A 27746-nucleotide genomic window follows, 5' to 3' on the forward strand; every position below is an offset into this window, starting at 1 on the left:
AGGGAGGGTGCACTGGAACCGGCGCTGTTGTTATTAGCATCTGGTGCTAGCTGCTCTAACGGAAGAAGAAGATGTTTCTACAATGATGTGGAGGGAGAGTCCTCTCCAGTCAGACTGAGGCTGATAACTACAGCTCAGTGAGGTAAAGGACTCTGAGTGTTTAGATAGTTCACTTTAGTCTAAGTTATCTCAGTGGGTCTCAAACGTTTTGATCACAATTTATGTAAACACATATTTCCAAGGCACTCCTTTATAATTATTGGGATAAAACAGGTTTGAAATCATTCCAATGTACTGTATACTATAGGACAGTAAACCAGACATCGTTTTAAACTGGAGAGATAAAAACATATACATAAATAAAATAGTAAAATAAGATATGAATGAACAACAAACATAAAATACATTACATGTATTTGTTATTGGTTATTGGTTATGCTCACATACTTATTTAATTATTCAAATGTAAACCGATCTTTTTCATATGGGTGTTTATGTACCCCCTAGATCTAGTCTCTAGTAATTCTGCTTATAGTGCACCAGATTGAAGCATTTTGCTTTCAAATGTTCAAACATTTCTTCCTGGTATGCCTGAGAAGGCAGATATGCTTGTTTTTCTCAACAAGAACTTAATCATTTTTTTTACGTTTTATAAGTTTTGTAAATATGAAAGAGATTGCTTGAGAGCCAGTATGTTAACCTACTCAATTTATTTAACAATGCATAAGTGTCCCAAGATGGACAATCTGTACAGTTCAAATTCACCTCCCATTCAAAATAAAGCAATGTGGAAGCTCTCGATGCCATATAAGCAGAGTCATTGCACGACACTTTTTGGATCACGCGGTTTTGGCCCTAGGGCAGCTATTGTAATGGTAGATTTTATATAAACAGTGAGAGTAAGAATATCTAAAAGAAAATCCAGAAATTGACATTATATAAAAGATAAGGCGTGTGGTGCAGTGGGTTGTGAGTTGGTATTCGGATCAGGAGGTCACAGGTTCAAACCCCACTGCAGTCAGCATGTCGTTGTGTCCCTGGGCAAGACACTTCACCCCAAATTGCTCCTGTGGGGATTACCCACAGTATTGAGTATGTAAGTCGCTTTGGATAAAAGCGTCTAACAAGAGACATGTAATGTAATAAACATTGATTTGCATTTAACCGAGGGAATATTTGGCTAGGCCCCTCAATGTGCTTCTTCTTTAGCCACTGCTGTGTTGCCTTGGCCGTATGTTAAGATGTAGTGTCGTGCTGGAAGACCCACCCATGACCCATTTTTAGTGTCCTGGCTGAGGGAAGGAGGCTATGGGCCACGATTTTACGGGATCCCGTCCATCCTCTCCTCGATGCAGGAAGTCCTCCTGTCCCCTTAGCAAAGAAACACCCCAGAGCATAATGTTTCCACCTCCATGCTTGACGGATGGTGTTCTGGGGTTATAGTCAGCATCTCTCTTCCTCCTAACACAACGTGTCGAGTTGATGCCAAAGATCCACATTTTTGTCTCATCTGACCTCATCCTCTTCTCCCAAGCCTTTTCTGAATCATTCAGATGTTCATTGTCAAACTTCAGAGGGGCCATTATCCCTTCTGTGTGTTGCCAATAGTTTTCTTGGTGGCTGTGGTCCCATGCTGCCTTGAGATCATTAACAAGTTCCTCCTGTGTAGTTCTTGGCTGATCCCTCACCTTTCTCAGGATCATCAATACCCCACGGGGCCATATCTTGTATGGAGCCCCAGACCGAGGGCGATTGATCCTCATTTTGTGTTACTTCCATTTAAAAACACACACATTATTTTTCTGAATAATGGCACCAACAGTGGTCTTCTTCTCACCATGCTGCTTTCTGATGGTCTTGTAGCCGATCCCAGCCTTGAGCAGGTCTACGATCTCACCCTGAGGTCCTTAGACAGCTCTTTGGTCTCGTCCATGGTGGAGAGGTTGGAATCTGTTTGATTGATTCTGTGGACAGGTGTCTTTTAAACAGGTAACAAGTTGATATTAGAGAGTACTTTTAAAGGAAGATTACTTATTTAACCGGTCGGTGGGAGCCAGAATCCTTGTTTGTTGCAAGGGGATCAAATACTTATTTCCCACAGTTAAATGCAAATGTTTATCTTTTATATAATGTCAATTTCTGGATTTTATGTTTGATATTCTTATTCTCACCGTTTATATAACCCTACCATTTAAATGATAGACTGTTCATTTATTTGTAAGTGGGTAAACATACAAAATCTGCAGGCGATCATATACTTATTTCCTCCACTGTATTTAAAGGGCCTAAATTACTCTCTTTATTTGTAGGCTTCAGTAAATATCTACAGGCAAAACCATTGGCAACCCTTTATATTAAGGTACACAAATTAACCGTCAACTAGTTGTTCATTAACATGCATATTAGCAGTATATTGGCTCTTTATTAGTCATTATAAAACACTTATTAATGCCCTATTCTACAAGTAATAGGCCATTAGTTGAGAGTTTTTCCTCAATATCCCTCTAATTAGTAGTTATTTATTGCAAGTAAGGAAGTTGTTGTACATGAGTTCTTGTCTTAATATGCTCTACTCAATATGGGCCTAATCAGGCAGTAGTACCACAAGAATAGTAATTCTCCCATAATAACACTTAACAAATATGATCTATTCTTATGTAATAAGACATGAAACTATAAATCAATCAATCAATCAATCAATGTTTATTTATATAGCCCAATATCACAAATGTTACATTTGTCTCAGTGGTCTTCACAGTGTGTACAGAATATCAGTATGACAAAACGACACCCTCTGTCCTTAGACCCTCACATCGTACAAGGAGAAACTTCCGGAGAAAACGGACAGTTTAAAAGGAAAAATGGGAGAAACCTCAGGGAGAGCAACAGAGGAGGGATCCCTCTCCCAGGACGGACAGACGTGCAATAGATGCCGTTTGTAAATTGAAAAGATAATACATTTGCAACATAGGTAGTCCAGATGTTTGGAAATGCATGTGTGTATAATAGGAAGATGAATCCACGAGGATATCCATCCAGGACCGATGATCCAGGACCACAGCCACGACTCAAGATCCAGGGCTCGTGATCCAGGACACAGGACCGCAGGATCATCCATGTCTCCGGATCCCGGCGTATATAGACACCAAAAAGAAAGAAATTTGGGGAAGCTGGGTTAATGGGAACATGAGAGTACACAGGTAGAGACAGAGAGAAGGAAGAAGTAAGATGTCCCCCGACAAACTAAGCCTATATCAGCAAAACTGCTTTTTTTGGTGTGTTTATTGTCAGACAACACCTGTGTTTTCATATATCTAAAACACTTCACCGTGGACTAGAGGTCTAAGACTTGGTTCTGTTTACGGAGCCCACGGTTCATTCCCCTGTCATGAATTTTATTGTTTAAAACACCACTTTTTCCAGAGTTCATTAGATATGGAGATAGGATCTGTTTCCTGATACATCTGTTCACATCTTTTGTCTTCAGCTATGTTCGTTCATTTTCTGTTTTCAAAATGTGTCTTGAATATCTTTGACTAATCCCTGATCCCGCCCTCTTTAAGGCTCTTCTTATCAATAGCCAAAACCTTCCTCTGTCATCGAGGGTATTTTACCAGACGAAGGCTTTTGTTTGGAAATTACTTCCGAGAGGTATTTTGGTCATTAAAGAGCTTACGAAATGCTTTTAGCACCTGTTAGTGGGCTTAGTATATGATAGAGGTTGCATTTGTATTGTGGAATGTGCCATATGATTTTTTTATTATTGATCTATTTTTAATAAATCACGATTATAACAGCATACAAAAGTTGTCAGTTAGTAACAATCGTTCGTTGCGCCGGAAACATCAACTTCGGCCATTTCCGGCGGTGACGTCATGAGTGGAACACAGCTGAGCTCAGTCCCGTTTGAATGCATTGAAGGGCCAAATATTACGACAAAGGATGCACAGCAATAAGACGCCAAGAATAATTGGCAAGCGATATGTTGTATGGGGATGTGGGGCCGTCTCAACATCTGGTTATGGGATGTTTTTGTGGCCAAAAAATGATCAAATGTTGCGTATATGGACAAAACAAGTGCGTCGTACGAGGCGGACCTTTGCTAGACCAGGTAACCCGGGGTCGATGAAACCGACGATGTGTGGGCAGCACATCGAGAGATCGTGTTTCGAACAATCAACAATGCCCGCTAAGGAGAGAGAGTAAACGCTTTCTCGAAGGTTCGTTTTGCTTTCTTACAACGTTACGTTAACTCAACCTTACGTTTGCCATGAGGCTATGTTACTTCCCTTAAGAGCTAGCTGTCTTAGCTAACAACAGTTAGCAGCTAACGTTTTCTGCAGTTTGTGTTTCCACTGAAAAACGTGATGTAGTTATTTAAGGGTAAGTTAACTAAACGTTATCTTACAAGTAGAGAGAGTTAAGTTGTGTTTAAAATCGTCAATGTAATGCACGTTAAAGGTTTTGTGTTGAGCATGAAGTTAGCTTTACTGTAGCTCACCAAAGGTTAGCATGTTAAGCTGCACTTTCTGTGGCAGCTCGCTTAATACAAAGAGGGGTTTTGTGCTTCATTGTAAACTTTTCTTACAAATGTGTGTTAATCTACCTGAAATTGTAGGGACAGTTTTTTTTCTACTCAACTATACAGACCATTGTTGAGGAGATGCAAAACATACTGTAAATGAGTTGGGTCTGACATACATGTTACTTTGCTGCTAAAAAATGAAACATTATCAGATGAGGACATCACCAAAGTGTGTGAGTCTGTCAGGGGATTTGATCTGTTCTTTGCATGTCGTACAGGGCCTGGACACACTGCTCTGGTATGAATTAAAAATATAATTGTAAAATGTATGTCTCTCGCTCTTGTCATCATTCAGGCTTTGCATTTGAACTCCTATGACTGGTTACGGACTTGAAGGGAACGACTCCATGGCCTTCCTGACATCCAGGAAAAAGGTGAGATTCTAATCCATTTCAATGCCAACAGCAAGTCATTGTTTTTAACTTTTTTAATATGATTTTTTTGGGGAATTTCTGTTTTATTGGACAGTAGAGATGTACTGGAACCTAACACCAGAGAGAGAGAGAGATAGAGGGAGGAGATGATATGCAGCAAAAGGCCGAGCCGGATGGTTGCTGCTCCGTGTGGAGCGTGTTCTATCAGGTAAAGCACTTTGGTACCCAGTTATTTATGGTATTGAGTTTGAATTTAGCCTTTGGAAGGTCATTTCCTGAAAAAAACATTTATTTGTCTCAACATTCCTGTAATAATTTGTTTTTTATTGTTGATATTGTTTTGTTCTTTATTTTTGTTGTGAGAATCACTTTGCAATTGTGTAAGTGCTAGCTATATACATAATTATACTAATATTATTGTTGTTACCATCATTACCATTATTAAAAAAAAAATCTTTGTTTTCTTTATTTATCGCTGCAGAAAGGATCATGCCAGCCCACATCAAACACCTGATCAAGAACTTGTGAATCTTCAGGCAGAAAAGATGAAAACACCTGTTCAAAGTTCCAGTTTCCTGTACATGGAACCATGCCTGTCCTCTGTTCCACATGTCTTCAGTCAGTCCTGAGGCCTGTACTACGAAGCAGGATGTTCTCTTCGCGGCTAACTTCAGGGAAAACTCCGGCTTTCCGGTCCTACGAAGCTGGTTCTCTTTTTAGCAGGCTAGATCTCCATGGTGATATATGCTGAACGGCTAACCTGGTCGGGACCAGGTTAGGTTGCAGGCTAAGAGCTCAACTCAGTGAAAGCACCGCCTGCTGACCAATCAGAGCTCAGTGTGCGGAGTTTAAAGCGATCAAGTCATATTACAGGAGAAAGGAAATACAGAAAAGCTGCCGTCGCAGGAAAGACGGCCGGCAAAAATCACCGACTGTGTGAACGTGAACATTAATAGAATATCACCTCCATCTTCAGAGCAATCTGACTATTATAACATTAGCGTTAAGAAAGCTTACTTAAATATCGGCCACAACATAAGTAACCGGATCAGAGTACATTAAGTACAGTCCGCGGCATATCACTTCATAATATATCATATATCTCCTGATCTGAGTCAGCTGAGCCGTATCTGGCCGTGCAACACTCACAGTGTCACATACTGTATGCAGAAGTATTATTTTAAGCAACACATTAAGTTGACGAAACACTCGAGACAAATGTAATGAAAGTCAGATCGTGTTTTAGACGGGGCAGTGATATCATAAACCTGTTAATGTACGCATTCAAACACGTGTTCTGTTCCAGCTGTATTCACCTTGCAGGTGCAGCTCTGAGGCTTTGATCCTGATCAAGTGTTTAAGTCATGGATGTTTAAAGTTTAACTTCTTCATATTTGACTAGTATTAAAGTGCACTTTTCATTCAGGAAGTATGACGCTGCGCTGTCGGTACGCTTCTCCATGTTTGTGATTGGTCGAATGCTCCAGATACCACCCCTTTCATGTGAACGCGCACCTAACTAGATAGGACACGGCTGGCTTGAGCGATCCACTTGATAACCCGCGTCGTAGGACCGTTTAGCAAGAGCACGTATGTTTTGGATTAGGCCAACCGGCTAACTCAAACATATCCAGGTTAGGTTGAACCGGCTTCGTAGTACAGGCCTCTGGACCCTATGACTCGGACACTAGTTCTACCAAGGCTTATTAGAGGTAAGAGTGGTAGGAGAGGAGTGGAGTTATCTTTGTATTTAGGCTGCAAGTCGACAAAGGTGATCAGATGCTAATAATGATCCGATTCATTTGATATTGATTGTCTGCCAATACCGAATCCTGATCCGATTCTTCTATTTCCCAGATAATACAGCTGCACCGTGTACACTAGCTCTATTTGTTTTTGCCATTGTAATTCACCATAAGCAATTGTTGACTGTAACGTCTCGACTCTATGCCAACCAACTGTAATTTGTAATGTATTATACTTTAACGGTTCTGGCAACCACAGCAGCCCAAATGTTAACGTAAATATTAAGTTTTCTTTTTACAGTGTACTTATATCTGTACATTTCTTTTCAGTTTGCTTCAAGAAGTGGCTTCAACAGACAGAAGTGCAGGTCAGATTGGGAAAGGCTGGACGCTACACAACGGGAAACATTATAGACATGAACAAGGAAAAACAACAAACACTTTCTTTGTTGCCTTGTTCTTATCATACATAGTGTTACGGTTTTTGTTACCATTTAAATATTGAATTCTATGTATTACTTTTATTTTAAATCAAATGCACCGGTTTTAGATAATATATTTATTTTGATGTGTAGGTTGATTTGCAGGTTGGTTGTTATTTGTATAATTATTGTATTGTTACTGTGTATTTTATTATATTAACTAGCTATTTATTAAATTAAAATACTATTGTGAACACTATACAATGTCTTTATTTTGTAGATACCAGAATACATGACACAATGAATCTTTGTAATATATTTATGTTCTCTTGTTTAAATAATCATACCAGTATTTAATGTATGCTGGTCACCTGGAATCCTGGTAAGCTCCCAGCAGGGTATATTTAATACTATTATTAAACATAAGCTGGTGATAGATGGATAAACCAGCCATCCTGGCCAGCTGAAGTGTCCAAAACCCCTCTCCAGCCAACCATTCCAGCCTAATATATACTGGCTGGTCAATTTACAACAGCCTGACCAGCTATATGTATCTAAACTGGTTATTTCAGCAGAGTCATTATTATTTATTTACTATTTTTTGAGAATCTCTGAATTTTAGTCAAATGTATATACCAGTCTCTGTTCTGTTGCCTGAGCCAAGTTTGCCTGCTACATTACGATGTATTATTATTTATTTACTATTTATTGAGAATCTCTATGAATTAAAGTCAAATGTATACCAGTCTGTGTTCTGTTGCCGCATCGGATCTCCGCCAAATGAGTCTTGTCTGTCACTCGATTCTGTCTCCAGAGTCCGACATCAGCCACAGAGGTAGTGTATTATTCAACAGGTGTTCTACTCGTGACGTGCGTGACGTCACTAACCGGCGAAAGCTGTTTTGTTCGGAGCGGTCGTGTAACATCGGAAGTGAGCATGGAAAGTTGTAATAAACCACGATTTATAAATACTGCGGGCATATTGTCATGAATGACATGATTTCCCATTAATAATAGTATATATATTATCGTAATAAGAACAGTATTGTCCTTCATTTCGTAAGCTCTTTAAGGTAAAAACTCAAAACTAAAAACTCAAAAACCGTTTGCAGTTCCTTTTCTGTTCACTAGTTTACAAACAGAATATGAGAGGAATGTACACAGACTGTTTGGATGTAAGTAGGCCAATGAATTTCAAATTCAGAAAAAAGCAAGTCACATTTCTGTGGGTGATGGAAACACTTTCTGACAAGACATCATTTAGTAAAAGTTAGTAAATATATCTAAACCAAAAACGCAATTACATCCTATTTGAGTGATTTTATGATCATTTTAAATGTATCTTTAACAGAGGTGTAAAGTATAGTACATTTACTCAAGTACTGTACTTAAGTACAATTTTGTAATACTTGTACTTTACTTTTGCTACTTTGTACTTCTACTCCACTACAGTTCAGAGGTAAATGGTGTACATCTAATCCCGTGATGCATTGCGGCAGTCCGTTTCTAGCTTCCGGTCTTCAGAAGCTACACGTTGCTAACAGACGTTGATGCAGATGTTATACCGAATGTAATGTGTTCAAGAGGCTTTTAAAACACATACAAATAGTTAGTTTATCCTTGGAGGGTGATTTATCCGTGCTTTTATCCGTTAAACCGTGTTTTTGTTGCCTCCCGTTCTTTGTTCGTAGCTTTTTATACAACGTGGCTGATCGGTAAACATAAGTAAAGTCATTAAAGGGAGATTAGTGTGTTTAACGGCAGTGTTTTATCAAGGAGAAGAAAGACTGAGGAACGAAGAGGAGAGAGAGGTAACATCCTTCAGTGAGTGTGTTTGTGTTAGTTCGAATGACTTTAAAAGCTGCAGGGTAGCTTGTGAATTTACTCCAGGTGGAACTAAAGTCTGATTTCACACTTGATTATGTTTCACATCATTAATCCAGATCGGTTAAGTAACTAACGGTATTAAACACATGTAGTGGAGTAAGTAAGAGTACACCATTTACCTCTGAATTGTTCTAAATGTACAACGTAGTATTACATAGAAATACTCAAGTAAAGTAAAAGTACCTCTAAATAGTACGTAAGTTCAGTTCTTGAGTAAATGTACTTCTCACCTCTGCTATGAACCTACGAAGTAGCTGTAGATTTGTTTAGTTGTGTCTGTGGGTTGTATTGAGTTATCTTGTTTTGTGTCAGCTGTAGTTGTGTTGATTATTTCAGAGACACAGCCGGAGAAGGAGCACTGAGAGCAGCATGGAGGAGAACAAAGAGACCCCTGGAGCTCAGGTCAGTGTGCACTTCATCACAATATATTCCTATCACTGTTATCCCCAAATGAAAGATCACAACCTGTTTAGAAAATACAATATGAATGCACAATATGGTTAGATATAGGTTATAACTTTTATTGTATAAGATAATACTTTAATGATCAAGTCTGAAATGTGACTTGCATCACAGCAGCTCCATGTGTAACATCAACATAAACAAATATCAAGACACAATACATGAAAAACAAACATGTAACATAACAGCAGGATCAGTGAGAGACAACCTGCTCAAAGAGCCTTCAGCGTGCTCTTGGTCTGGATTCAGCTCTGTGTTCACTGAGAGGACTGACTGGAGCACAAAGGATGCTTCAGACTGACTTTATTGAATCTCCATTAGATGGTAGCAGTTCGTATTCTCTGTTTTTTATTTTTTTTTAAATTTTTTTTATTTTAACCTTTATTTAACCAGATAAAAGCATTGAGATAGAATCTCATTTGCAATGCTGACCTGGCCAAGAAGGCAGCAACGTTACACCTAACACATAACACAAACATATAAAATACAGAGAACATAACTAAGAAAACAAAAGATAAAAAAGCAGTCACTACATTGTGCACATTAGGACAGTAAGAAAGGTGCACTACTTATTACTGCAAGAGCAGCTGGTGGTAAGGACTTCAGACAACTTCAATCTAAAACATACTATTGAGACAAGTGCCCTCAGTTTGAGGCGTGATTGAAGGTCATTCCAAGACCAAGGACCATAATAAAAAAGACTCCTTTTCCCAGCCTCAGTCCGCACAGCAGGAACCTGGAACCGTATCCAGGCGCTGGATCTGAGGTTGTAAGAGTCACAAACTGGAGCAAATCTGGCACATATGTACAGTGGAAGCTTACCTAAAATGGCTTTATACATTAATAAAAAACCAATACTGCATCCTACGCATAGTAAGTGAGGACCATCCAGTTAGGCTATACAGTTTGCAATGATGAGTCCTATAGGGTGCATTTGATATATATCGCAGTGCAGCATGGTAGAGTGGGTCAAGTTTGGCCAAAACAGTGGGACAGGCAGCTCTATAGATGGTATCACCGTAGTCCAGCTGGGACAGGAATAAGCCAGAGACCAACCTTTTACGGGATGAAGTTGAAAAACAACATTTAAGTCTGTAAAGGAAGCCAGAGAACTTCAATATGGTGTTTGAAGTTGAGATTACTGTCCAACCAAAAGCCCAGATATTTGTAGGTATCGACAAACTCAACAGAGGGTGTCAATGGAGAAGCAAGAGGACGCTGACTTGGGAGCAAAAAGCATTGCTTTTCTTACTGTTCAAAAGCAGTTTGGAATCAAGAAGTGCATGCTGCAGCGTGATAAAGTCCGATTTTAGATTGGAAACGGCCATATCCAGAGTAGGAGCACATGAATATACAATAGTGTCATCAGCATACATATGATAGGTAGAAAATTGCATCTGATTACAAATATTGTTTACATATAATAAAAAGAGCAAAGGCCCCAAAATAGAGCCCTGTGGAACTCCCTTCTTCAAGGTGACAGGGTCAGAGACAGTACTACCCAACCTGACGCATTGAGTACGGTCGGTTAGATAACTCTGAAACCAGCAAATGGCCTTATGACCGAAACGAGACATCAACATAACATTAGACATAATGTGGTGATCTACAGTGTCAAATGCTTTGGCCAGGTCAATAAACAATGCAACACATACAGATTTGTTATCCAAAGCAGCCTTAATATCGTCTAAGACTTTCAGACTGGCAGTCACAGTACTGTGCTTTGATCTGAATCCAGATTGCATAGGGTTAAGGATGTTGTGTGAATTTAAAAAAAAAAGTTTTCTCAAGAATCTTTGATAACGCAGAAAGATTTGAGATAGGACGATAGTTATTTAACTCTGTGGGATCACCAGCTTTCAAGAGGGGCGATACCAGAGCTTGCTTCCACACAGCTGGCAATGTGTGAGTGGACAGGGAGAGATTAAAAATATCAGTTACTGGTTGTGCTATAATCTGAGCTGCAATTTTTAAAAAGAACGGGTCGAGGCCGTCAGGCCCGGCAGACTTTTTAGGATCAATTGAGTGCAAACCCTGTAAGACTTCAGAGACCGAGAAATAAGCTAAATCAAAAAGAGGGGAGTTCATCTCTTGACTAGGGCTGTGAGTACGACCATTTAGAGAGTCATGACTTTGCTCATCAAAAATGTGACCAGCCTTTTTGAAGTGAGCATTGAAAGCATTAGCCATACCATCTGAATCTGAAATAAAAGAATCACTGACCTTCAGTTTTTTTGGGAAACTAGAAACCTTCTTGTTCTGAAGTGATTTAATTGTTTTCCAGAACTTAGAATGGTCATTAAAACAATCAGTGGTTAAGCTCAGATAGTAATCAGCTTTAGCTTTTTTAATAAGGGCTGAACATTTATTTCTGAGGACACGAAAAAGAAGCCAGTCATCACTAGTGTTAGACTTTCTAGCTAAGGACCATTGCTTATTACGATCGTGAATTAGATCCGATAGTTCTCTAGTAAACCCTGGAGTGTTCCTATTCTTGACTCTGAATTTTCTAAGGGGGACATGTCTATTAATAATCGATAAAAAGTGATCAATAAAAAAATTGGACGGCAACATTGACAGATGGAATTAACGCTATGAAGTGCCATTTAACCTCCGCCAGATCGTGAAGGAAAGCCTGCTCAGAGAAGTGTTTGAAGCAGCGCCTGAGCACGATAAGGCCCTTGGCTTTGGGCAACTTAGTGCTCCTAACGCATGCACTAGTGCAATGGTCGCTGATATCATTAGGAAAAACACCAACAGACACATACTTAGGAGCTGCATTTGTTAGAATGACATCTATAAGGGTATCGATATTGGGTTTGGCAGGGTTTATTCTAGTGGGACTATCAATAAGCTGAGTTAAGTTCAAATAATCGCAAACCTGCTTAAACTGTGAAGATTTATCACTCAACCAGTCCCAATTTAAATCACCCAATAATATGATTTCAGAAGAAAACGTAGACAACAATTCAGTAAGGCTAGTAGTTGCATCCATGATGGCCGATGGAGGCCTATAACAGCCAATAACAGTGAGAGGAGCATTTGCTATAGTTATTTGGACTGTTAGAAACTCAAATTGCCTTGGAATTGAAATTGAGTGAAGGACTGAGCACTGTAGTTTCTCAGCAGTGTATATTGCAACACCACCAGCTCTGCCCTTACGATCTGCTCTGAATACATTATATCCATCAATGTGAATAACAGTGTCAGTGACAGACGGTTTTAACCAGGTTTCAGAAACTACAACAATATCAGGCTTAGCAACTAAAAACCAGGTCTTGAAAACATCTAATTTAGGCACTAGGCTTCTAGCATTAACATGCAGAAACCCCAATTCTTTCCTACAGCTAAACTCATTCGGAGTTGGCAAATGATGCAGGGAAGCAGAGAAACACTCAGGACCAGGGTTAATGTTAACGTTACCAGAGAGTAAAAGCAGTAACAATATCAACAGTCTGGAAGATGATTTTTTCACATGGGCTGTGGACGCGTCACTCCTCGGGGGCGGGGCTGCTCCGATCCTTCGATATTAGCAAGTCCAGAGTAAAAAGGGCATACGGGAGAGCGCATTTCGTGCCATGAAACGTCAGCTTTTGGTAAAGACTATCCGATGGAGTCAGCGCTCCAGAGGTTCCACCATCCGAATGTCCGAAGTGAACAGAGATATTTCTGGGAGGCAATCCGTCAGTTTTGCCGACATGCGGGCTGACGATTAATCCCAGGAGAAAAGTGAACACAAGTGTAGCTTTAGGCAACATTGTGCCCTGTTCAGAGCATGCTTTGGGTCCCAGATGATGTTGTTGGACAGCCTCTCAGGTTATTATGGTCTGCTGAGTCAGAAAGTCTCTGACAGGGTGGACCAACACTCTTTGAGCAGTTTTGATTTTAAAGCTGTTGACAAACACTTGTACCAGGTAGCATTGCAGTACTTCAGAACAGACACGATCACAGATGAAAAGAACAACTGAAGAATTTCTCTGCTCGTCCAAAAAGACCTACAGTGGCGGAGAAAATACATTCTTTGTTTTGTCCTTTTGCACAGATATTCAATGTGCTCTTTCCATGACGGCAGACGGTCAATTATTACACCCAAGTATTTGTATGAAACTCCCTGCTTGATTTGATCTGTATGGATGACAATGAGGACTTTATGGGAGTCAGATGGTGAGTCAAAAATTATTTCCTCAGTTTTCTTGGTGTTGATCTGAAGAGCATTGATATCAGTCCACTCAACCACCTGATTTACAGCCTGTTGCTGCAGATCAGCGTCGTCTGTGTTACTTAGCAGAGATATTATTGCAGTATCATCAGAGTACATAATTATGAATTGATGTGGTGTGTTGGTACGACAATCATCAGTGTAGAGCAGTGACCACCAACTGGCGGCCCGCCAGACATTCTCATCCGGCCCGCACGACGGGGGTGACAGCGTTACGCAGAATATAAAAATCAAGTAGGCTAACTGTATTCAGCTGGCGTTACATTTCAAAAACGAGTAATCTGATTACAGTTACTTTCATAAACCTGAAGTGAATACATTTTTGGAATACTTATTGGAATTATTGGTGGAAAAGTTTCCTCACAAAATGTAATATTCATTACCGGCAGAACTGTGTGCACACTGCACAGCGCTGCAGCATGTCTGTGAGCGAGAGAGAGGTGCAGCGTGTCTGTGAGGCCCCGCCCCCGCACGCAGTCAGAGAGAGAGATCTCTTTTAAAATATATTGAAAGTTAGAAACGGAGATGGTTAGATAAAATGTGCAAGATAACGTTTATGTAGCATTTCTTTATTGTCGAAATTATGACATTTCATACCGGGATCAAATCAAAGTGAATGGCCTGCTGCTGCTGAATGCATGGGGCAAGTGACTGGAACAAGTTTTAAAAGTTATTACATCGTTTCAGATAATAAATTAAAGGTCCGCAGTACCTGAGCGTGCTCCACTAGCATTGTAGCATTGTGGACTATATAAAAATCACTGGCCCGCGATTGTGTCTATTGGATACATTTAGGCCCTTGGACAAATGTAGTTGGTGATCCCTGGTGTAGAGAGTAAGGCAAGGCAAGTTCATTTATACAGCACCTTTCAAAGTGCTTTACAAAATGAAAGGCATTAAAGAAAACGTCATTAAAAAGCAAAGATAATACAATAAACATTAAAAGATAAAATACATGAATAAAAGTTACAGTGCAGTGTAAGATATGAATAGTTCAATTAAAATCAGCGGCAAAAAGAAAAGTCTTCAGCCTGGATTTAAAAGTAGTCAGAGTTGGAGCGGACCTGCAGGTTTCTGGGAGTTTGTTCCAGATGTTTGGAGCATAATAACTGAACTTCACCAGGTTGAGTTCTGACTCTGGGGACAGAAAGCCGACCAGAAGACCTGAGAGATCTGGATGGTTCAGAGTTTAGGAGGTCAGAAATGTATTTTGTGCCTAAACCATTCAATTGTTTGTTTGTAGCCTTTATTTAACCAGGTGAATCCCATTGAGATCAACGATCTCTTTTTCAAAACAAAACAACAGAAAACAAAAAGGACATCATACAACATAATTACATAAAATGATGCAAGGGAACCAAAATGCTCAGTTTAAAAACAAATTGCATAGTGTTCCAAGCTAGAGGAGCAGCACACATACAATCCTTAGTACCTAAAACAGTCCTAGCACTTGGCACATGTAATAAAAACACATCCTGGGATCTCAGGCAATAGCTACTTGCCACTCTCTGTGAGATCAAAGAGCATATATAAGTTGGGAGTTTACCCAACATGGCTTTATAGATAAACATGTACCAGTGACTGAGTCTCCGAACAGTAAGTGATGGCAGACTTGCCTTGGCATACAGGGTACAGTGATGTGTAAGTGCTTTGCAATTTGTGACAACCACTTCAAGTACTTGTCCTTGCATAGTAACAATATTCAAAGCAGTCTCTGGAGTCTTTTTTGCTTTTTAAAAAAGCATTACCTTGGTTTTATCAACATTTTAAAAGAAGCTTAAGCTCAGTGATTCTTAATGTTATAAACAGCCTGTAATTTAACACCAGCCTCCTTAATGGAGGGACCTGCACAATACATCACGGTATCATCCGCATAAAAATGTAAAGTAGCTTCATCCACATTTTCACCTAAACTGTTGATTAGGGATCGACCGATGTGGCTTTTTCAAGGCCGATACCGATCATTAGTAATCAAGGAGACCGATAACCGATATTTGTAACCGATATACATTTGTAGTAAAATCAGAAAATCTTGGTGTCAAAATGTAGAATAACACAAACTCCAACACAACGCAACACAACTTTGAAATGCATTTTAGCATATATTATGTTTAATGAACTTTTAAACATCTTACAACTGGTTTCCTCTCTGTGTCCTTTTCTTTAGTGTAGCCATCTGCTATGAGTTAGAGAGAGACAAGAAGTGGGGCTGCAGGCTGATATGCTTAACTAACAATAATGCTTAATGTATTATATCAAAACAATGCCGTCTTTCTAGCATAAAATCCCAATAAACTGCTAGCAACTGCAAAACACTAGTGCTAGCTAATGTTTTGCAAACTATTAAAAGTGAGGCTATTACAGTAGACCTAACGTTAGTCTAGTAGCCTCACTTCTAATATTTTGCTAAACATTTGCTAGATACATGTTGGCTAGCTAATGAGCTTCACATATCAACCTGAAAATCTGCAAGGCTCCACTCGCAGCCCCCCCCCCCCCCCCCCCCACAGTTACTCCGCTGCGAGACGCTTCACGCACCCCCAACTCTGACTGACTTCCTTTGTAACTGGGAAACTGATAGAATTCGATCATAAGATCGTGGTGTTTTTGCAACTTCAGCATATAGGATCGGGATGTTAATTGAACCTCGGTTTAACACATGTATGACTCTACCGCTCAGCTCTTGCTCTTGTATGACTCTTGCTTCAGTCTGTGTCTGCGTTCTTTCGCACCTGCCTGTAATCTGAGAAGGTCCCGCCTCTCTGGCTGGCTCCGGCCCGGAAAATATTCAGTAATAGCCTATCAGATAGCGCTGTGGGTGGGAAATTGCTCGTGTACACACTGACAGAGTGGTGACTGCAGCCAGAGAAACAGCCACATCAGAGCCAAAGTTTTATCGGCAATTTGATAAAAAAAAGGTCGATGCCGATAATCGGTCAAATGCGGAATATAGGCCCCGATAATCGCCCAGGCCAGGCCGATTATCGGTCGACCCCTAGTTAGAGCCTATATAATCAAAGGGGAATTTCCACATACACGTTACCATTGAGAAGTGAGAGCTATGTTTGCCCAAAGCGAAACCTCTGAAAATGTTACGCTCTGAAATCTGAAAACTAGGTTTATTGCTGATGGATTATCAGAAATCCTTTCAAAGTGATATACAACAAATCACCAAATCTCAGTGCGCTGTGATAGGCGGCATCTAACTTGTTCAGGCAATGGGCAGGTGCATTCATATACAACAAATCACCATAGTCCAGCACAGGTAAAAAGGTCACAGTGACTAGCCTTTTCCTGGCCTCAAGCGAGAAACAGGACTTGTTTCTGAAAAAGAAACCTTGTCTAACCCTCAGCTTTTTAAGCAGGTTATTGAGATGAAGTTTAAAAGTAAGGGTTACAGCTGCTACCTTGTGCCTTTAACTGTGTGTGTATGGAAATGAGCCGTGCCTTCCTATGCTGTCAGTGGCCGCCTCGACCTCGCAACATTCACGGGGATTGGACAGACGTCACTCAAGCCCTGCCCGCGTCTGCCACGTCATCCGGGGGAGGAGGATAAAGGCTAGGCACGAACATCAGTCTGGAGGCTCTGTATTGTGTGACAGATGCCTCAACCCTCTCATTGTGACAAAGCCTTCGTTCTGTGCTTCTGTAGACTGCCTAGCAGTGTATTCTGTAGGGTTCTGTGCGAGCACACTGGTTAGCAGTGTGTCTTGGTGTTCTGTGTTTAGTGTAGGGTTTGTGTGTGTGTGTTGCGTAGATCCAGGTTGCTTAGCTCCTGTAGAACCGCACTTAGGATAGTTACATTGTGAAACGGCTTAGACCCAGGTGATTAGCACCTGTAGAACCGCACCAGCTGTGTTTGCCCACAGTCCCGTTTTGTTATTGTTTGTTTCCACTTTAGAAGTGAGGTATTTTCTTTCCTTTGTATAGTACTGGGCTACTCTCTTTTGGAGACCCTTTTTGTGAAATAGTGACAGCTTGACCCGTTGTTGGGCCAAGCGGTTTGTGTGCAACGTTTTGCTCAGTTGCGCTTACGAATAAAGCCACCGGTAACAAATACCAAATCCCAAATCCAATCTGGTCGTGTCGTTTCCCTTTTGTACCCCTAGCCAAGAGGGAACGTGACAGTAAGACAATCATCAAGCCAGATACCAAGGTATGTATAACAGGTCACCACTTCAAGTACTTGTCCTTGCATAGTAACAATATCTAAAACAGGCACTGAGGGTCCGTTCCACCATCCACCACCACGGGGGGCTTTCTTCTCACAATCTGTGAGGACACCGTGGTTTTCCCCAGCTCCTGGGAGAACGACCTCCGTTCTTCTCTGTCTCCTCACTGTGGACGACATTCAGTGTCCTCTCCACTTTTCAGAGGAAGGGTCAGAGGAACTCAAAGAAATGCTGGACTCCAGAGAGCATTCAGTGTCAGACCCCCCTCGAACCTTGTGTCTTCTTCAGATGAGTCCTCCTGCTTCGCTGGCAGATGAAGGCTACAAGATTACTTCTGAAGTCTCCTCCGCACTGAAATGCTTCTTCATTTTAGTTCCTTCTCTTTGCTCCAGGTCTTTCTCCTTCTCTGCTCATTAAAGAAATAAGCCCTTGGTCAAACTGCATGTTTATCTTTGGCAGCCAGGTGCATGAACACATTAACAGTTGTTTTTTGTTTTTGAGTAATTGAGCAGACACACACACACACACACACACACACACACACACACACACACACACACACACACACACACACACACACACACACACACACACACACACACACACACACACACACACACACACACACACACACACACACACACACACACACACACACACACACACACACACACACACACACACACACACACACACACACACACACACACACACACACACACACACACACACACACACACACACACACACACACACACACACACACACACACGGAGAGGTGTGTGCTGGTTGTGCACAGGCCTACAAAATTGTTGTATCACCTGAGAGAGCACCAGGTCACATGCTGCAGGACCTGCTGGTCTGCTGCTGGAAATGACACACACACACACACACACACACACACACACACACACACACACACACACACACACACACACACACACACACACACACACACACACGCACACCACTCTCAGGCCCCCTGGTAGTCACACAGCTCCATAATATAACTGGCAAAAATGTAAGAATTTCATGCATCGGCCTACATTGGGAAAATGGTGTAATCTGTTGGAATAGAGTAGAAATATCAAATATCACTACTTTTCTTCTAAATGAAATGCTGACATTACAAAATGCATGGTTTTATACTGCAATGGCAGTGAGATAAAAAAATGTGGTCTGAATGGAAGTCAATAGCCGCGTTCACACTGCGGTACTTTTCCCACAAAGGTTCATGCGAACTTAGTTCATGCTCGTGTTCACACCAAAAAGAGCCGGTACTAAAAGTAGTTTATGCGAACCTTTTAATCCCCTCGAAAGTCCCTGCTAGAAAGCAGGGACTTTCGAGCGGCTCTTTTTTGAGAAAAGAGCTATATTCCTGATTGGCTGGGCGAATTGCAAACCACGCCCCGTAAAACTCCCAAAAAGTTTTGTGAAGCCGCCATTTTATTATCCTCGCATTAGCATTATTAGCATTAGCATTAGCCCAGCGCAGAAACGCAGAGAGACTAAATTATGGCAACACAAAATAAAACATGTGAGCGGTGGAGATGAAGAGGTGTCGGCGTTCTGGCGATTTACTCGGAAGGCTTCAGTAGAAGCTGCTGGGACACCCAGCAGCTTCTACTGAAGCCTTCCCCAACTCCGGGGACTTCCGGCCGGGGACTTTGGGCGGCAGTATACGCCGTGAAGTGGGTTGCGGCCTGCCAGTAAACCCAAAGCAGAAGAAGAAGAAGTGACGTCAGCGGCTTCATTTGCCTAATCCACCCCCAGGGACTTTTTCTGATGTGAACGCGATCTGTACTTAGTTCATGAGAACTAAAGAGTTCGCATGAACTAAGTTCGCATGAACCTTTGTGGGAAAAGTACCGCAGTGTGAACGCGGCTAATGAGGCATTTTTGAGAGAAATTAAATAATTAAAATAATGAAACAGGTGTTTAAAGGGTTAAAATCCTGAAAATTATTGAGTGTTTGGTAGTTTTGAGTATGTTAGAAGTTGTTAATGTGATTCATGAAACAAAAAGTAGAAAAAAATATTGATGTATGATTTAATAGAAGTTATTATGGGCGTGTACATTTTTGCCACGAAGGGGTCCAGAGGTAGTATCTAACACTACGTACAAAAATAATAATGCAGTGAAATCAATTGTGTTGCTAATCTTTGACACATCCAAGACAGCAATTCAGTAAAGTCATCAAAAAAAGCTAAAAAGAAGCTAGTAAAGAGCACAGCTGAACTCACGCAGCCCTGGCCGGCCCCTACATTGGTTGTGATGGCAAATCACAGGGTTTTGTTAACCTTCACAAGTTGCTCTCTACTGATGAGGAAGCAGCATACAAGTAAATCATGTTTGGATTTACTTCTATTTAGGCAATTATTGACACCAAGATGTCTGCTTGTATTGTGTTGAATGCTGCTGAGAAGTCTAGGAAGAGGGCTCTTGCATAGGTGTGACGTTTATCTAAATGTTTAGTGATGATGTGAACCAGAGTAGCAACAGCATCTTACGTACCACCCCCTTGCTTATAGGCAAACATGTTGGTATGGATCAAGTATGTCTTGTGTTGTACTGATAAGGAATCGGAGCAGAATTATTTCTAATGATTTCATAATCACTGAGGTGAGGGCTATTGGTCTGCAGTCCTTATGTTATTTTGGGCAGTGGTTTTATGTGTGTAGTTTTCCATGACAGAGGGATGGTGTGCGTATCAATGGAAGCCTGAAAGATGGGTTGCCAGCTTAGTAGCAACATTCTTCAGCAGCTTTCTTGGTGTTGGTGTACTGTAATGTTTTCTGACCTCTTTGACACTGATGGTAATCTTGTCAGAGGAAGCAGGGATTATTGTTTAGAGAATTTCAGTGCACTTTGCAGAATCATCCAGTGACTCAAAAACAAAACAAAATTCATTGTCCGTCACAATAGGTTTAGCTGAAGTGGTCTTTCCTGTCATGGTGTACCATTCTTTTTTTAATAATAATAATAACTGAGATTTCTATAGCGCCTTTCAAGGGACCCAAGGTCGCTTTACAGGAATAGGGCGAGCACACACAAAACAAAACAAAACAAAGGTCAGACAGACAAAACAACAGATCGATTTAAGGGCCGAAAGCCTTGATGAACAGATGGGACTTGAGGGCCCTTTTGAAGGCGTCCAGTGTGGGGATGTTGCGAATCTCCGCAGGGAGAGCGTTCCAGAGGGTGGGGGCTGCCACACTGAAGGCTCTGTCCCCAAATGTTCTCAGTTTGGTGCGGGGGGTGGTGAGCAGGCCAGAGTCTGAAGACCGCAGGTTCCGGGGTGGGGCATGTGGGTGGAGGATGTCCGATAGGTACTGGGGGGCAAGGGCATGGAGGGACTTGTAGGTCAGGAGGAGGACTTTATAAGTTATGCGGAACCTTACCGGCAACCAGTGGAGGTTGATGAGGGTGGGAGTGATGTGCTGCCACGGCTTTGTGTGTGTGTGAGGACCCGAGCTGCACAGTTTTGGACATACTGGAGCCTGTCCAGGGTTTTGTTGGGAACCCCGAACAGGACACCATTGCAGTAGTCCAAGCGGGTGGTGACAAATGCATGCACCAGGGTCTCGGCAACCGACTCCGAGAGTGACGGTCGGAGTCTGGCAATGTTCCGCAGGTGGTAGAAAGCCGATTTGGTCACTGATTTGACATGGGAATAGTAGGAAAGGGTGGAGTCGAGGATCACACCCAGGTTGCGGGCTTCAGGAGATGGGGAGATGGAGCAGCCGTCGACCTCAAGGACGAAGTCACCAACCTTCTGGCCTTGGGTGCCACAACCATGAGCTCTGTTTTACCGCTGTTCAGCTTCAGATAGTTTGAAGACATCCATGTCTTGATGTCATGCAGGCAGTTGATGAGAGACTGAGGGGGGAGCTGGGAGGATGGAGTGGTGCTTTTGTGGTCTTTGGCTTTAAAAGCATTTTCCAAAAGCTCTCTGTGTGCCAGTTTTGATTCCCTCAACTTGACTTTTAGTTCTTTCTCTAAGTGCTCCATAGTCTTTGCTTTTGAAAGCTATTTTCCTGGTATTTATAACTTTTGTAATGTCCTTATTCACATATGATTTATTATTTGGATAGATTTGTATTTCTTTAGTGGGAACAACTTGTTCTACACAGAAGTTAATATAGTCATTGGTAACACTAGTTATTTCATCTAGTGAACCTTCCTGAAAAATTTCCCAATCTGTCCAATGAAAACAGGCTTTCAACTGTTCCCTACTTTCATTTGTCCATGTCCTTATTACTTTCTTTTCATCTCTTCAGTTTGGTCTTATACACTGGTATCATATTTACAACATTATGATCAGAGTTAAGTATTGGTGGTCTACATTTAGTCACACATGCTCCTTACAAAGCATTTGTCCAGGATATTGTCTTTTCTGGTGTGATATAGGGCTGTCCCGAATACCATTTTTCGGGCTCCGGATATTCGGTAGTAATCAGCAGCGGATATCCGGGGGGGGGGTGGGGGCGTAGTAATAAGCAGCGAACCACTTCAACACGTGTATTTCGGTTTATCCACGTCAATAATGTTGTTATTCTGCGATATTGTTGTTTTTATAGTTATTTGTTAATGTATGCAACCCAATTTGTGTTCTTTGAAATTGAAAAGGATATTGCATTGTGTGTGTTACTTTCGTTGCAGTTGTGTATGTCTTAAGTGTAATTTGGCTTGGCTTCCTATTTTTTAGGAAGAGTTGGCGCTGTTGACAGGAAGTTATTGTTGTTGCTATGGAAGCAATGTGACATAGATTAATAGAGAAAAGTCATATCTACATATGAAGACGGAGAAAATAAACGATAAAGTTTATGGTTAAAGGTGGGGTAGGTAAGTTTGAGAAACCGGCTCGAGATACACTTTTTGTTATATTCCATGGAATGCTCTTAACATCCCGGTAGCAATGCATATCTTAAGTGCTTTGACAAAAAATCCATAAAAAAACTTCATCTGTGGAATCCGTAGTACTTGTAAAAAGCACGACCAATCATTTTAGCCGGCCTGGCTAAAATAACTGGATGGCCTACCTGCCTGTCAGCCTTCCATCTGTGCACAAACTTATATCGTGCCCTCATTGGTCATGTGCACGTTCGTGTGTGTTGGAGGAGGGGCTCTGTAAGGAAGTGGCAGATTTTTTCCGGCTGTGTATTTTCAAATTATAGCGCACTCGAGCTGGTTTCTCCAAAATTACCTACCCCACCTTTAACCTCTTAAGCCCCACGGACCCGGGGCCGAAAACGCGTCATTAGCAGGAAACAACGTCTAAGGAACCTTAATATTTAATAAACTATGAATGTTTTATATTCATATAACGGGAAAAACTCGTTTAACTGATTTTTTTCATTTAAAAAAAAAAAAAGACACAATGCTAACAGTGAGCCTCTGAATTAGCCCCAAGAGAAAAATGCTAACCTATTACTGCACCGGAAATCACTCCTAGCTCCCTTATTACTTATCCTAGCTGCACATCAAACACATCGTTTATGATCGTAAAGACACCGAATCTAACGGTGCCCACCTCAACACTGAAAGATACAAACTCGCGACATTATCAACAAAAACGTACATCAAAACATGTGGCGCTAGGTAGCCTACAACGCTAACATGGATTACCTTGGTTTTGTCTGGTCAAAACTGGTCTTCAATGGCATTAAAACGATAAAAATGCTGCTCAGGCTTAATCCATAGGTTAATATCTAATGTGGCTGTGTCCCCTTTGAAATGTTCTGATTATCTATAAGCAATACAACTGCAATTCCGTTTTAAAATATCAGAGCAGGCCATTCCTTTTTTTTATGAGTGTGTGCGGGACAATTTCCCTTCGATTCTATTGGCTCTAACGGTCAGACAGAGATGTCACATGTCAAAATCGAAGAAGGGGGGCCAGAAATAAGGAAAATTCACCCAAATGGCCCCAGAAGAGGGTTTTTTGCTAAATCTGTCTAAAAAGGTAAAATATCACTTGTTTTGCATCAATCTTGATACAGGGTACTTATTATATGTTGTACTTTGGAATCCTAAAGCTTTTAGTCTACTAACCCATCATCCAAGGTTAGTTTTCACGATAAGTACAACATATGTTTTGGACGGACACTATAATTTACAGTTTTTTTACCATATTCATTCCGAATTTTCTTTAAAATAAAAAAACATCTATATTGATTCTGACTTTTCTTCATCTAACTCACAGGTTTATCATTACTTTGAGAAAAAATATTATTAATTTAACCCTTTTTAGAAGGGAAGATATGGTAATTTGTTCTGAGAATGTCATTTTTGAGCCTGAAACCTGAAAAACAGGCTCAGGGCTTAACAGGTTAAGTGTTGGCACCCCCCGAAGAGGCACAAGCTCTTACGTTGATATTGGAGATTTCAATAAATTCAATCACAAACGAAAAAAACGAATATCTGAATAACAAAATTGAAATCCGAATATTACTCCAACAAACATACTGTTGGAACCAAGGTAACACAGTCTCCAGGCGACATTGCTTCATGTCCCCGAGTACTATTGCCGGTGCATCGGGGTGGCTGAGTTGCAGCTCGTGAACACAGTCAGCGATGGAACCGGCCACCAGTGAAAATGAATCATCTTTTTTTCTCAAAGTAATGATAAACCTGTGAGTTGGATGTAGAAAAGTCAGAATCAATATTGATTTTTATTTTAAAGAAAATTCAGATTCAACATATTAAAAATGTAAATTATTGTGTCCGTCAAAAATAAAAACATTACTTATAGTGAAAACCACCCTTGGAAGATGGGATCGGAGACTATAAGCTTTCGGAATCCAAAGTACAACATATAAGAGCCCTGTATCAAGATTGATGCAAAACAAGTGACATTTGACCTTTTTGTAGAGAGGTTTAGCAAAATAAACTCCACCTCTGGGGTCATTTGGGTGGAAATGGGCGTATTTGACGTTTCTCTTGAACCCATTGGTCGATTTTGATTGACATATCTTTTGCACCTTTAGAGGCAATATAATCAAAGGGGAATTTCCACATACACACACACACACATTACCATTGATAGTAAGTCAGAGCTATGCGCACACAGTTTGCCCAAAGCTAAACCTATCTTCCGCTCTGAAATCTGAAAATGTAAAACTAGGTCTATTGCTGATGGATTATCAGAAATAATTTCAAAGTGACACAGACACATTGGATTAACCTATGGATTAACCTTGTGCAGCGTTTTTATCGTTGTAATGCCATTGAAAACAACGTTTGATCAGACAACAAGAAAGGTAAGAGATATTGCCGTGTTGGCTACCTAATGCCACGTGTTGTGATGTTTGAGAAAGTAAAGTCCTTTCGAGTCATCTGTCTCAAGCCTAAGTCGAGCCTCAAGTCATGAATACCAAGTCAAAGTCAAGTCGAGGATTTTATCAATGTTAGTCAAGCAAGTCTCAAGTCCAAAAATATGTGACTCGAGTCAAGTTGTGACTCGAATTCCGGACCTTTTGTATTTACTGTGGTTAGAATGTTGCTGTTACTGTATCTAATATAAACACAAGAGTTAGTAAAAGTAGTATTCCGTTAACTCAATGTTTGTATTAAGTGAGTTTTTATTGTGTTAACTGTATATGTATTTATGCTTTTTAGTTTGACTTTTTCTCTTTCTTTGTCCGTCTGTTCTAGAAACCGAAAGGAAGAGAGAGACGTCACAGCTGTCAGCAATGTGAAAAATCATTTACAATATCTGGAGATTTAAAGCGCCACCTGCTTATTCATACTGGAGAAAAACCGTACAGCTGTGTAGAGTGTGGGACAAGTTTCACGACATCAGGAAATCTAAAAAAACATCAACGTATTCACACTGGAGAAAAACCGTACAGCTGTGAATACTGTGGGAGAAGTTTCACTACATCAGGTAATCTCAAAAAACATCAACGTATTCATACTGGAGAGAAGCCGTACAGCTGTGAAGAGTGTGGGAAAACATTCACTGTATCAGGTACTCTCAAAATACATCAACGTATTCACACTGGAGAAAAACCGTACAGCTGTGAATACTGTGGGACAACTTTCACTACATCAAATAATCTCAAAATACATCAACGTATTCACAATGGAGAAAAACCGTACTGGTGTGAAGAGTGTGGGAAAATGTTCACTACATCAGGTAATCTAAAAAAACATCAATTTATTCACACTGGAGAGAAGCCGTACAGCTGTGAAGACTGTGGGACAAGTTTCACTACATCAGGTGCTCTCAAATCACATCACCATATTCACACTGGAGAGAAGCCGTACAGCTGTGAAGACTGTGGGAAAACTTTTGCTCAATCAGGTGCTCTCAAATCACATCACCGTATTCACACTGGAGAAAAACCATACAGCTGTGAAGAGTGTGGGAAAACATTCACTGCATCAAGTTATCTCAAAATACATCAACGTATTCACACTGGAGAAAAACCGTACTGGTGTGAAGAGTGTGGGACAAGTTTCACTACATCAGGTAATCTAAAAAAACATCAACGTATTCACACTGGAGAAAAACCGTACAGCTGTGAAGAGTGTGGGACAACATTCAGGGAATCAGGTGCTCTCAAAATACATCAACGTATTCACACTGGAGAGAAGCCGTACAGCTGTGAAGACTGTGGGAAAACTTTCACTCAATCAGGTGCTCTCAAAAAACATCAGCGTATTCATACTAGAGAGAAAACTTAGAGCTGGGAAGAGTGTGGGAAAAACGTTCAGGACATCAAGTAAACTCACAATCCATCACCGTGTTCACACAGGAGAGAACCCATAGTGATTTTAAGAGTGTGGGAAAACATTGTCTCAAAGTATTCACCTTAAAAACACCTCATCTGCAGGAAACAGTGTCTGAGTGCATCTTAATATTTAATAAACTATGAATGTTTTATATCCATGTAACGGGAAGAAACTCAGCTAACTGTTTTATTTTTTTTATTTTTTTATAAACCTACAAAGCTAGCGCTGAGCATATGAATTAGCCACGAGCGGGGGAAAAACGCATTACCCCACTGAAACTCACTCATAACACCCTTATTACTTATGTTAACTGCACATCCAACATATCGACTAGCATCGTGAGATGACACAGAATCGATAGGTACATACATCATCACTCTATGATAAGAACTAGCGAAGATATTAACAAGATCAGACTTCAAAACATGTGGCGCTAGGTAGCTAAAAACGGCAAAATGGCTTACCTTTGGCGTTGTGTGGTCAAAAGTGGTCTTCAATGGCATTAAAACGATAAAAACGTTGCTGAAGGTTAATCCAATGTGTCTGTGTCCCTTTGAAATGATTTCTGATAATCCATAAGCAATACACCTGCTTTTCCGTTTCCAGATATCGGAGCGAGAGATAGGTTCGCTCTCATGCAAAACTGCATGCGCATAGCTTTAATTTCTCAATGGTAACGTCTGTGTGTGTATGTGGAAATCCTCCTTCGATTCTATTGGCTCTAACGGTCAAAAAGAGATGTCAATCACCAAAATCGACCAATAGGCTCCAGAGAAATGGTGAAAACGGCCATTTCCACCCAAATCACCTCAGAGGTGGATTTTTTTTTTTGCTAAACCTTTCTAAAAAGGTCAAATGTCACTTGTTTTGCATCAATCTTGATACAGGGTAATTATTGTAATTTGGATTCCTAAAGCTTTTAGCCTACCTTACCATCATCCAAGGGTAGTTTTCACTGTAAGTAAAAAAGAATTTTTGGACGGACACTACAATTTACAGTTTTTTACTATGTTCAATCTGATTTTTCTTTAAAAATAAAAAACATCTATATTGATTCTGACTTTTCTACATCCAACTCACGGGTTTATCATTACTAAAAGATTATTAATTTTCCCCTTCTGAAGTGTAGTCATGGTCATTT

General features: G+C 40.7%; 1 long non-coding RNA gene and 1 pseudogene across 1 annotated transcript; both read left to right on the forward strand.

Annotated features, from left to right (window-relative positions):
• The first annotated feature begins 6220 nt into the window (after positions 1 to 6220).
• Positions 6221 to 7380, forward strand: LOC139433272 (uncharacterized). Its single transcript, XR_011642822.1, has 2 exons — positions 6221 to 6671; positions 7035 to 7380. It is a non-coding gene; the product is annotated as an uncharacterized lncRNA (long non-coding RNA).
• Positions 7381 to 8920: 1540 nt separating this feature from the next.
• LOC117441325 (zinc finger protein 721-like) overlaps positions 8921 to 27746 on the forward strand; it is a 393163-nt pseudogene continuing 374337 nt past the window's right edge.

The sequence above is a fragment of the Pseudochaenichthys georgianus genome, unplaced genomic scaffold (assembly GCF_902827115.2).
Source record: "Pseudochaenichthys georgianus unplaced genomic scaffold, fPseGeo1.2 scaffold_167_arrow_ctg1, whole genome shotgun sequence".
Classification (NCBI taxonomy): domain Eukaryota; kingdom Metazoa; phylum Chordata; class Actinopteri; order Perciformes; family Channichthyidae; genus Pseudochaenichthys; species Pseudochaenichthys georgianus.